Source organism: Schistocerca serialis, chromosome 6 (genome assembly GCF_023864345.2).
Source record: "Schistocerca serialis cubense isolate TAMUIC-IGC-003099 chromosome 6, iqSchSeri2.2, whole genome shotgun sequence".
Taxonomy (NCBI): domain Eukaryota; kingdom Metazoa; phylum Arthropoda; class Insecta; order Orthoptera; family Acrididae; genus Schistocerca; species Schistocerca serialis.
Window position 1 is genome coordinate 220,265,051 of NC_064643.1, and position 11,019 is coordinate 220,276,069.

General features: G+C 44.4%; 1 non-coding gene across 1 annotated transcript; it reads right to left on the reverse strand.

Annotated features, from left to right (window-relative positions):
* Positions 1-473: 473 nt before the first annotated feature.
* Trnas-cga (transfer RNA serine (anticodon CGA)) lies at positions 474-548 on the reverse strand. The gene has a single exon. It is a non-coding gene; the product is annotated as a tRNA-Ser (tRNA).
* Positions 549-11,019: the final 10,471 nt, after the last annotated feature.

The window sequence follows — 11,019 nt, forward strand, 5'->3', positions numbered from 1 at the left end:
CACGATCTGGACGTGCGTCCGCCAGAAAAAGTAAATTTGTAAAGATGGATGTCATGAATTGATACATGTATATGTATGATTACTTTTGAACATTATTAAAGTAAATACATTGTTTGGTCTCCATCAAAATCTTTCATTTGTTAACTATGCCTATCAGTAGTTAGTGCCTTCAGTAGTTAGAATCTTTTATTTAGCTGGCAGTATTGGCGCTCGCTGTATTGCAGTAGTTCGAGTAATTACGATTTTTGTGAGGTAAGTGATTCATGAAAGATATAGGTTATTGTTAGCCAGGGCCATTCTTTTGTAGAGATTATTGAAAGTCAGATTGCGTTGCGCTAAAAAAGTATTGTGTGTCAGTTTAGTGATGATCAGAATAAGGAAAGAGAGAACTGTCCGAGTACGTTCAGTTTTACTCAGCTGTCTTTGTATCAAATAACGAAGAAGATAAGAAACTTCCTGGCAGATTATAACTGTGCGTCGGACCGAGACTCGAACTCGGGACCTTTGCCTTTCGCGGGCAAGTGCTCTACCAACTGAGCTACCCAAGCACGACTCACGCCCCGTCCTCACAGCTTTACTTCTGCCAATACCTCATCTCCTACTTTCCAAACTTAACAGAAGCTCTCCTGCGAACCTTGCAGAACTAGCACTCCTGAAAGAGAGGATATTGCGGAGACATGGCTTAGCCACAGCCTGGGGGATGTTTCCAGAATGAGATTTTCACTCTGTAGCGGAGTGTGCGCTGAGGTCCCGAGTTCGAGTCTCGGTTCGGCACACAGTTTTAGTCTGCCAGGAAGTTTCATATCAGCGCGCACTCCGCTGCAGAGTGGAAATCTCATTCTGGAACCTAGAAGTTAACCAGCACAGTAATTCATAATTTTTCCAAGGGGACGTTTCAGTGTGATAGGATCGTTGCTGTTTACAATAATACAAATGATCTAGTTGAAAGCGTCGGATGCTCTTTAAGGCTATTCACAGATGATGCAGTTGTCTATTCCAAAGTAGCAGCGCCAGAAGATAGTAAGAATTAGGAGAACGACCTGCAGATAATTGATGAAGCGTGCAGGCTCTGGAAGTTGATCCTGAACACAAATAAATGTAACATATTGCGGATAATTAGGAAAACAAATCCGCTACTGTAGAGCTACGCTATAGATTACAAGCAGCTGGAGGCAACGTTTGCCGTAAAATATCTAGACGTAAAAGAAAATCTTTGGTAACGGCTTTCTGCATATGGCCTTAGAGAGTCTGATGGTTATCACAGGCTGGTCCAAATCGGTAACTATACTTGAAGCATTTTTTTTTATGGTGGTCGCAAGAAAATGAAAGAAAGTAGTTCGAACAATTCCGATATCATTTCCCTCTACTTTCCCATTGCCAAAGGAACTTTGAGAGTAAGCGCTTTCTCTCAAGGAACATTGAACTCTTTACATTATAGAAATTCAGGTCTACCTAGTATGGAAAAATCTATTAATATTATTTATGCCCATAAGTCTTTCTAAGAAGAAATATTGAATTTAATTGATGAAAGGAGAAAATATAAAAATGCAGTAAGTGAAACAGGCAAAAAGGAATACAAACGTCTCAAAAATGAGATCGACAGGAAGTGCAAAATGGCTAAGCAGGGATGGCTAGAGGACAAATGTAAGGATGTAGAGGCCTATCTCACTAGGGGTAAGATAGATACCGCCTACAGGAAAATTAAAGAGACCGTTGGAGATAAGAGAACGACTTGTATGAATATCAAGAGCTCAGATGGAAACCCAGTTCTAAGCAAAGAAGGGAAAGCAGAAAGGTGGAAGGAGTATATAGAGGGTCTATACAAGGGCGATGTACTTGAGGACAATATTATGGAAACGGAAGAGGATGTAGATGAAGATGAAATGGGAGATATGATACTGCGTGAAGAGTTTGACAGAGCACTGAAAGACCTGAGTCGAAACAAGGCCCCCGGAGTAGACAATATTCCATTGGAACTACTGACGGCCGTGGGAGAGCCAGTCCTGACAAAACTCTACCATCTGGTGAGCAAGATGTATGAAACAGGCGAAATACCCTCAGACTTCAAGAAGAATATAATAATTCCAATCCCAAAGAAAGCAGGTGTTGACAGATGTGAAAATTACCGAACTATCAGCTTAATAAGTCACAGCTGCAAAATACTAACACGAATTCTTTACAGACGAATGGAAAAACTAGTAGAAGCCAACCTCGGGGAAGATCAGTTTGGATTCCGTAGACACACTGGAACACGTGAGGCGATACTGACCTTACGACTTATCTTAGAAGAAAGATTAAGGAAAGGCAAACCTACGTTTCTAGCATTTGTAGACTTAGAGAAAGCTTTTGACAATGTTGACTGGAATGCTCTCTTTCAAATTCTAAAGGTGGCAGGGGTAAAATACAGGGAGCGAAAGGCTATTTACAATTTGTACAGAAACCAGATGGCAGTTATAAGAGTCGAGGGACATCAAAGGGAAGCAGTGGTTGGGAAGGGAGTAAGACAGGGTTGTAGCCTCTCCCCGATGTTGTTCAATCTGTATATTGAGCAAGCAGTAAAGGAAACAAAAGAAAAATTCGGAGTAGGTATTAAAATCCATGGAGAAGAAATAAAAACTTTGAGGTTCGCCGATCACATTGTAATTCTGTCAGAGACAGCAAAGGACTTGGAAGAGCAGTTGAATGGAATGGACAGTGTCTTGAAAGGAGGATATAAGATGAACATCAACAAAAGCAAAACAAGGATAATGGAATGTAGTCTAATTAAGTCGGGTGATGCTGAGGGAATTAGATTAGGAAATGAGACACTTAAAGTAGTAAAGGAGTTTTGCTATTTGGGGAGCAAAATAACTGATGATGGTCGAAGTAGAGAGGATATAAAATGTAGACTGGCTATGGCAAGGAAAGCGTTTCTGAAGAAGAGAAATTTGTTAACATACAGTATTGATTTAAGTGTCAGGAAGTCATTTCTGAAAGTATTCGTATGGAGTGTAGCCATGTATGGAAGTGAAACATGGACGATAACTAGTTTGGACAAGAAGAGAATAGAAGCTTTCGAAATGTGGTGCTACAGAAGAATGCTGAAGATTAGATGGGTAGATCACATAACTAATGAGGAAGTATTGAATAGGATTGGGGAGAAGAGAAGTTTGTGGCACAACTTGACCAGAAGAAGGGATCGGTTGGTAGGACATGTTCTGAGGCATCAAGGGATCACCAATTTAGTATTGGAGGGCAGCGTGGAGGGTAAAAATCGTAGAGGGAGACCAAGAGATGAATACACTAAGCAGATTCAGAAGGATGTAGATTGCAGTAGGTACTGGGAGATGAAAAAGCTTGCACAGGATAGAGTAGCATGGAGAGCTGCATCAAACCAGTCTCAGGACTGAAGACCACAACAACAACAACAACAAGTCTTTCTACACCTTTGTGGCACCATCAGTGGGTACTTATCATTGCTATCTTAGTGTCTAGATTTTTACGCACTGGAAGACAGTATTTACATTATTCTATAGCTTGGCGTAGTTGAACTGATGAGTTTGAGTCAGTAAAAATATGTACCACGTTCCTGTATGCGTTTCTACAACATGTAAGCATGCAGATGAGTTTATATGCCACAAAATAGTTACGTCAAACTATAGATTAATGGAAAGATTGTCATAAATCACGTAACTAAGGGATATGTTTGTAACATAAATAGCCTCCTGTGATGGGACAAAAGCGTTTGAAATAGTTTTGGGCATGAACAAGAATAATACGTGTTTCAATAACAAATTTCCATAATGTAACATCTTCAAACGAAATGTGCAGTTGCTTACTTCTCAAATTAACGCCTCTACTCAGGTTTCTCTCATCCCATTGACCTAGGAGACGTACATGGAGCTCGACAGTTATGGTTTTGATAAGTGCAAGGTAATCACTAACAGAAAATATTTTCAGTCCAAGATATCTTTCCGTAACGTAAAATCGGCTTGCACCATTCCCGGGCAAGTGTATTGGCTTCCACGCGTTGCTTCGATTTCCGTTCCGTTTCTACAGTCAAGCGGCACTGTCCCCAAAGTAAACAATATTCAAAACATTCAGTAACATTTCATTTCCCAGTGCTGAGTGCTCGTCCCGTTTGTTGCTGTAAGTGCTAGAGTCAGTTGTTGTTACGTCAGAGACGGGAGCGGGAACGGGACGTTGTACGTCACGTTGCCGAGATATCTGGGAAAATGTGGCGCAAACTTACCACTATGGGCAAAATCTATTTGGGTTTTCATGCCATAAGTGTGAGAAATTATCTAGTAGTTCCCAGATGCCACAATTGCAGATGCCAGAATTGTGGCGATCTGGACCATATACACAAGCACTACGAACGAAGGCCGGCTTGCTACAGGTGTAAGATCATGTAAGAAAAAATTGTGGTAGACCTGGGGTGTGCGTCCCCTGCACGTGACGAACAAAGAAGACCTGCAACACCACTGGATGGAACTGTCCTAGCTACAGGATGTTAGAGCAGAGACTTATCGCTAGAATCGACTATGGCTGAGACTACATCTGAGAAACACAGGAAGCCTAAGAGGAAGTCCCCGAGCAAAATGAGGAGGGACGCAATGAGGGCCAGCAGATTCTGATAATTTTTACAAAAGTTCACCGAGTATCGCACTCGGAAAGTGGAGATTAAGGACATATGTATTCGAACTGACCCCTGTGGTCAGGAAGACGCTCCCTCTCCTTTAAGCCGGGGACAGAGGTCCTCAGAAGATCGGGAACGACCAACGGGACATCCTGTGGTAGGGAGTCGACCAGTGATGGGGCAGAATGAAATAATTTTAGGAGAGTGAGTGCAGGTAAATATAGTGAGCAGTACAAGTAGGTCAACAGACTCACCCTCTCGGACAGGTTTGGGGATGGACGCTGTTAGGAATATCGAAACTAGGAGCATGTGATACAACTAGCTCGTCTGGAGTAGCCGGCCGTCCTCACTACAACTCTGAGGCAAGTGGTGTGTGTCGGCCACGAGTACGGCAGAGAGGTCACATTTTCGGTAATCGAGGCTGTGAACGGGATACAGCTCAAGGCAATGAATATCCCCACTGACTTCGGGGCCCTGCGAGACTTAGTTAAGAAAGTAGTTGAAAGAAGAAGAGAAAACTTCGACCTGGATGAGCTATACAACCAATCTGTCCCAACAAATGGAAGGATGGCACATGATTGGAGAGAAAATTGGCCAGAATCACACATTCGCACATACTTCCAATGACGACTAAGCTTAATATAGGACAGATAAACATGCATAATAGTAAATCTGTAATGCAGGTGCTGCAGTCATGGACTGTGCGGCTGGTCCCGACGGATGTTCGAGTCCTCCCTCGGGCATGGGTGTGTGTGTCTGTCCTAAGGATAATTTAGGTTAAGTGGTGTGTAAGCTTAGAGACTGATGACCTTAGCAGTTAAGTCCCATCAGATTTCACACACATTTGAACATTTTTTGGTAATGCAGAAACTTTGAAGAGTGTCGGAGGAAAAGAGCCTGGACGTGCTCTGTCTGCAGGAGCCGTACTCCATCGCTGGGTGGATCCCTTTCACGGCGGCAAGTTGGCAAGTGATTTCCAGTGAAGCGGAGCCAAAAGCAGCAATTGTAGTCATAAATTAGACGCTGAGAGTCACTGTCCTCTCACAGCTTTCTGACGACCACTGCAACGGCCTGGAACTTCAGTCACCTGTTGGGGTATTATACTCAATTAATATGTACTTGAGACAAACTGACGAGTTTTTAGTTAAGCTCGTCCAGGTGGCCATGACGTTGCGCGGGCGTAGATTCATTGTGATGGCGAATATGAACGCTAAGTTGCCCCTGTGGTTCAGTGGCACTTGGGACGAAAACTACACTGGTGGAGAGGGCGACGGTACAAACATTGACGTTACGTTAGTAACTTCAAACCTTGTGAACAAAGTAAAGGACTGGATGGTCTTGGATAAAATTACCACCAGCATAATAATTTAATAACGTTTTCATTGTGCTTAACTACAATATAGGACTAATTGGGACCGTCTAGTGAGGGAGTTCCTTTTTTTAATGGCATGGCTAGGGACCTCCGTTCACCGGGTGCCGGTCTTTCAACTTGACGCCACTTCGGCGACCTGCAGTCGATGAGGATGATACGATGATGATGAGGACAGCACAACACCCAGTCCTAGGCGGAGAAAATTCTCCGCCCCAGCTGGGAATCGAACCCGAGCCCAGAAGATTAACAATCCGTCACGCTGACCATTCAGCTACCGGGGGCGGACTAGCGAGGGAGTGCGACATACCGACAATGCCGGAAGAGGAGTATGCCGAGGAACTGGTGAGAGCAGTTACCAGGGCGGTGAAGGCATCCATACCAACCAGGAGGAGAGCCGTAGTGGCTCATGGTCAGCTGAACTAGGGCAGATGCGTTAGTCTGTAAGGGGGGCGAGAAGGTACTACCAGCGAAGTGTGGTCTGGGAGGAAAAGCAACGATGGTTGCATTTACATCGAGAAGCGAAAGAACAGTTTCAAATGCAGCTACGGGCAGTCACGTTAAGGAGCTGGGGAAGGTGTGTACAAAGGCAATTGGCTACCGATCCATGGGGCGCACTGTACAAGTTGGTTTGGGTGAAAATAAGATCACCAATGGTGTCCACCGTCGGGATGGGAACCGGATAACGGAATCTTAGCGGCGGGGGCGCTGAGGTCCTCCTCTGGGCCCTGTTGTCTGATGACAACGAAGAGGATGACTATAATGAGCAACGTCAAATTAGGTTGGCGGAACAGCATGAATACGAGAATAACACCTTGTCTATTCCTTCTCGGAACAGGAAGTTGCTGGGGAATTTAAAACCCTGAAGGGGGGCAAAGCTCCTGGCCTGGAGTGGTGCAATTCCTCATCCCCCAGCTGGTGGCTCCTCTCACTAAGTTGTTTAATGTTTGAGGCAGGCTCAAGAAATTCCCCTCTATATGGAAAAGGGCAAATGTGGTGATAATAAGGAAAGGTATAGACAAAAACCCGAAAGAGGTAAAATCGTGTAGGCCAATGTGCTTTCTGGACCAATTGGGGAAACTTTTTGAGAGGCTGCAGGCAGACAGACCGACAGCACACCGTGTGCTGTGCGGGATGAATGACAGACAGTTCGGCTTTCGGTCGGGGCGATCGGCATCTGACGTAATCGCCCTGGTGGAGGAGGTCTATGACTCAGTCCCGCACAAATAAATAGTCGGTATCATGGTGGATATCAGTGGCGCCTTTGGCGACCTGTGATAGCCTTCGCTCTTCTCCTGCCTGCTGGAGGAGTGTCCAGGGCCGCTATATGGCTCTCGTAGGAGCTATTGTGAAGAAAGTGACGTCTGGCTATCGTTCCCTAGCGGGAAAATTAGTAAGAGCATAACAAAGGGTTGTCCACTGGGATCTGTCCTGGGGCCACTCTTTTGGGATGTTAACATGGAACCTGTTCGAGACAGCTTGAAGAGTAGTGATGATTTGCTGGAGATCATAGCCCATGTGGACGACCTCCTCCTGCTGGTTGGCGGCCGCAGTAGGGAAGATTTTGAGCCAGAAGTGGAAAGGCCCATGACAATCTTGACGGCATGATGCTGCAGAGCTGAAACGGCAATAGCACCCAGCAAATCCACTTACCTACTATTAAAAGGACAACTCATTAGAAATCCTACAGCCGGAATAGACGCTTCACCAGTTACTCGGCGCCGCGAGGCCCGATATTTAGGAGTAGTCGTCGATGAGAGGTGGAATTATGTGACACACATTGACACTGTGACACAGAGGTCGCTGGAAACACTTAACAAACTAATTGGAATTGGCCATAAACGTTTTCACCAACCAGCGGATCTAATAAAATTGTGCCATAAGAGCATCCTAACTTCCATTGTAGGGTACGGTTCAGGAGCCTGGGCACACAGGATCACGAGTGTCATGCCTGCCATAGCCGTGAGAAGGGTGCAGCGAAATATGCTCCTGCGCTCTGTAGGGGAGTACAGAACGACTACTGGGGGGGGGGGGGGGGGCACTGTTAGTGTTAGTGGGACTCTGTCCGATTGACATAAATATCAGGGAGGAGGCAGCTAGGTACTGGCTAAAGAAGGGGAAAAGAGAGAGAATTGTTCAAATAATGAGAGTCCACGTAGGTGATAAAGCCGAAATCGAAAGGAGGGGTGAGGAACATGGCAGGATCACTGGGATGGAACTAGGCGCAGAACTCGTGAGTTGTTATCGAGTATCAAGGAGCGCCTGCAGCTCAGGTATTTCAAACCACCACTTTCTTACTGGACATGTACCGTTTCAGGCATATCTCTGCCGGTTCGGGAAGCGGGCTGCACCATCGTGTGACTGTGGCTCCATACAGGGCACTCCAGTCCATGTGGCGTACGAGTTGCCCCTTTTCGATGACGTTGCATCACAACTAAGGCAACAGTTACCCAATCGCGACAGGCACCATCTGCTCTAGCAACAGGACATATTCCAAATTCTAAACTAACTATCAAATGGAATCTCAAATAACGTAAGGGAATTCCAAAGGAACAACCACTATTAGTATAGCAAACCAATCTAGATTCCATGCACCCATACTGTTTCGCAGGGGCGTGGACTAGACTAGCTGCCTCACGGCAGGGATCCGTCACGTCTCGGATCAGCTGGAAGGTGCATAACCCACCGATCTTGACAAAGCACCATACATGGCATTTGTAATAAGTATAAGGTTAGATGTGAGTTCAGATAGGATAAACTGTTAGTACAGAACAGCAGAGAATTCAAGATCTTGGGCCATCCTGGTGCCAGAGGCATTCCCACTGGGATTAGCTCGGTGGGCACGGACCATAATGTAGGTCTGTACATAATGCTGGTACGCCTGGATCGCTGCAGGTAGTGTAGACTAGTTTAAGTACTGCACAACGTAGTATACAAATAGAAATAGACATCAGTGAATTAACCTTGTTGCTAACTTAGCAAGTCAAAGTAACATGTAGAATCAATAACAATAGTATAACCTAGAGACGCCCATAGCGGAATAATAACTGCCACGTACAACCTGTAGTAAATAAAGTAGCTGCAGTAATTGTAATGTAAATGTAGAATTAGGACCCACTAATGTACTTAGGTAGTGGGTTGATTATGTATCAGTTGTTGTTTTGTTTAATATTTTTTTTAAATGAAGTTTCTTTTAGTCCGAAATTAAACAAAGTTCTTCCACAAGTGAAAAATAAACAATAGTTCCCCAGTGGCGAACAAAATTAAGTTCCAGAATCAAAAGATTATTAAGTTCCTCAAAATGCGAAAATAATCAGTTGATAAGGAAGAACACAACACTATTCAAATGTGAGCAAAATCGTGAAGTGTGAATACAGTTAAAGCTAAACGTATAACAATTTCCTTAGGTCTTGGGTTTCAAAATAAACAAAGTCCGTACTCCAGCTTTAAGTCCCGGAAACAAACACTTGCAAAATATTTTGCAGAAGAAATTCCGACCTTTAAACATTATAGAAAATTTTCTAGGTCTGATAAGGATAGAAGCACAAAGGAAAGGCTTGACGCCAGTCATGTGGACTCAAGATGGAGAAACAGTCATGCTGTCGTGGAAGATGGTGGAGGAGTTCATAGTGAGGCGTTGCTGAAATCTTCCTTACTGGTGCCTTGGTGTGATGGAGCACCCGAGTATGTGAGAAGAAAGACTCGTTGTTGAGCGTCATTGCAGATGATCTGACATACTGTTGCACCCATGTGAAGAAGGCGGAACCTGTCTTCAACTTTTCTGTGGATTCTAAGGTTACAGTGGCCACTGGGGTCAGAGCATCATCTGGGCGGGTTAAAGAATCTTGGAGTTATGTTGTAGGAGCTGTAAGCGAACCAGGAGCCACGCCCGTGTATATGATGGCAGCAGTCACGTACTGAAAGGGGACAGTGGGTGTTAAGAGCAAATATTAGAGTGCTGTTTATGACGATGCTTACTCCACCGGTAGGAAGAACTATACAGTGGCAACTGCTAGAGGTTTAGTTGAAAACAACCAACCGTGTTTGTGTTGATGTCGAGTTGTTTTCGTTCGACCTCCAGGGTGCTGTTTATGACGATGCTTACTCCACCGGTAGGAAGAACTATACAGTGGCAACTGCTAGAGGTTTAGTTGAAAACAACCAACCGTGTTTGTGTTGATGTCGAGTTGTTTTCGTTCGACCTCCAGGGTAGCGTCTTAGCAGGACGGAACAACGTCAACCAATGATACATGATTTTATGGTTGGTTGCTACGTCGATGGCGGTAGCCTGGGGATACAGCAATATTAACACTGTGGATAGTTTTAGGAAAAACAAATTAGTCAACAAATGACGTAGGCTATATTCACTGCAATGCAGTTACTCTACGGCTTGTGTTGGTTCCTGACTCGATTAAAGTGCCACACTCAGGGATGATCTGGAAACGATGGCCTAGAACATCAGTTCCTATAAAAGGCTGCTTAAATTGTTCTTACCACGCTTGCCTGGTGTTTAATGATGAAATATTCGATTAATAAACATTCTTAAAATACATTTTCAATCTAGATCACTTTTGTTGTTGTTGTTGTGGTCTTCAGTCCTGAGACTGGTTTGATGCAGCTCTCCATGCTACTCTATCCTGTGCAAGCTTCTTCATCTCCCAGTACCTACTGCAACCTACATCCTTCTGAATCTGCTTAGTGTATTCATCTCTTGGTCTCCCTCTACGATTTTTACCATCCTCGCCGCCCTCCAATACTAAATTGGTGATCCCTTGATGCCTCAGAACATGTCCTACCAACCGATCCCTTCTTCTGGTCAAGTTGTGCCACAAACTTCTCTTCTCCCCAATCCTATTCAATACTTCCTCATTAGTTATGTGGTCTACCCATCTAATCTTCAGCATTCTTCTGTAGCACCACATTTCGAAAGCTTCTATTCTCTTCTTGTCCAAACTAGTTATCGTCCATGTTTCACTTCCATACATGGCTACACTTCATACGAATACTTTCAGAAATGACTTCCTGACACTTA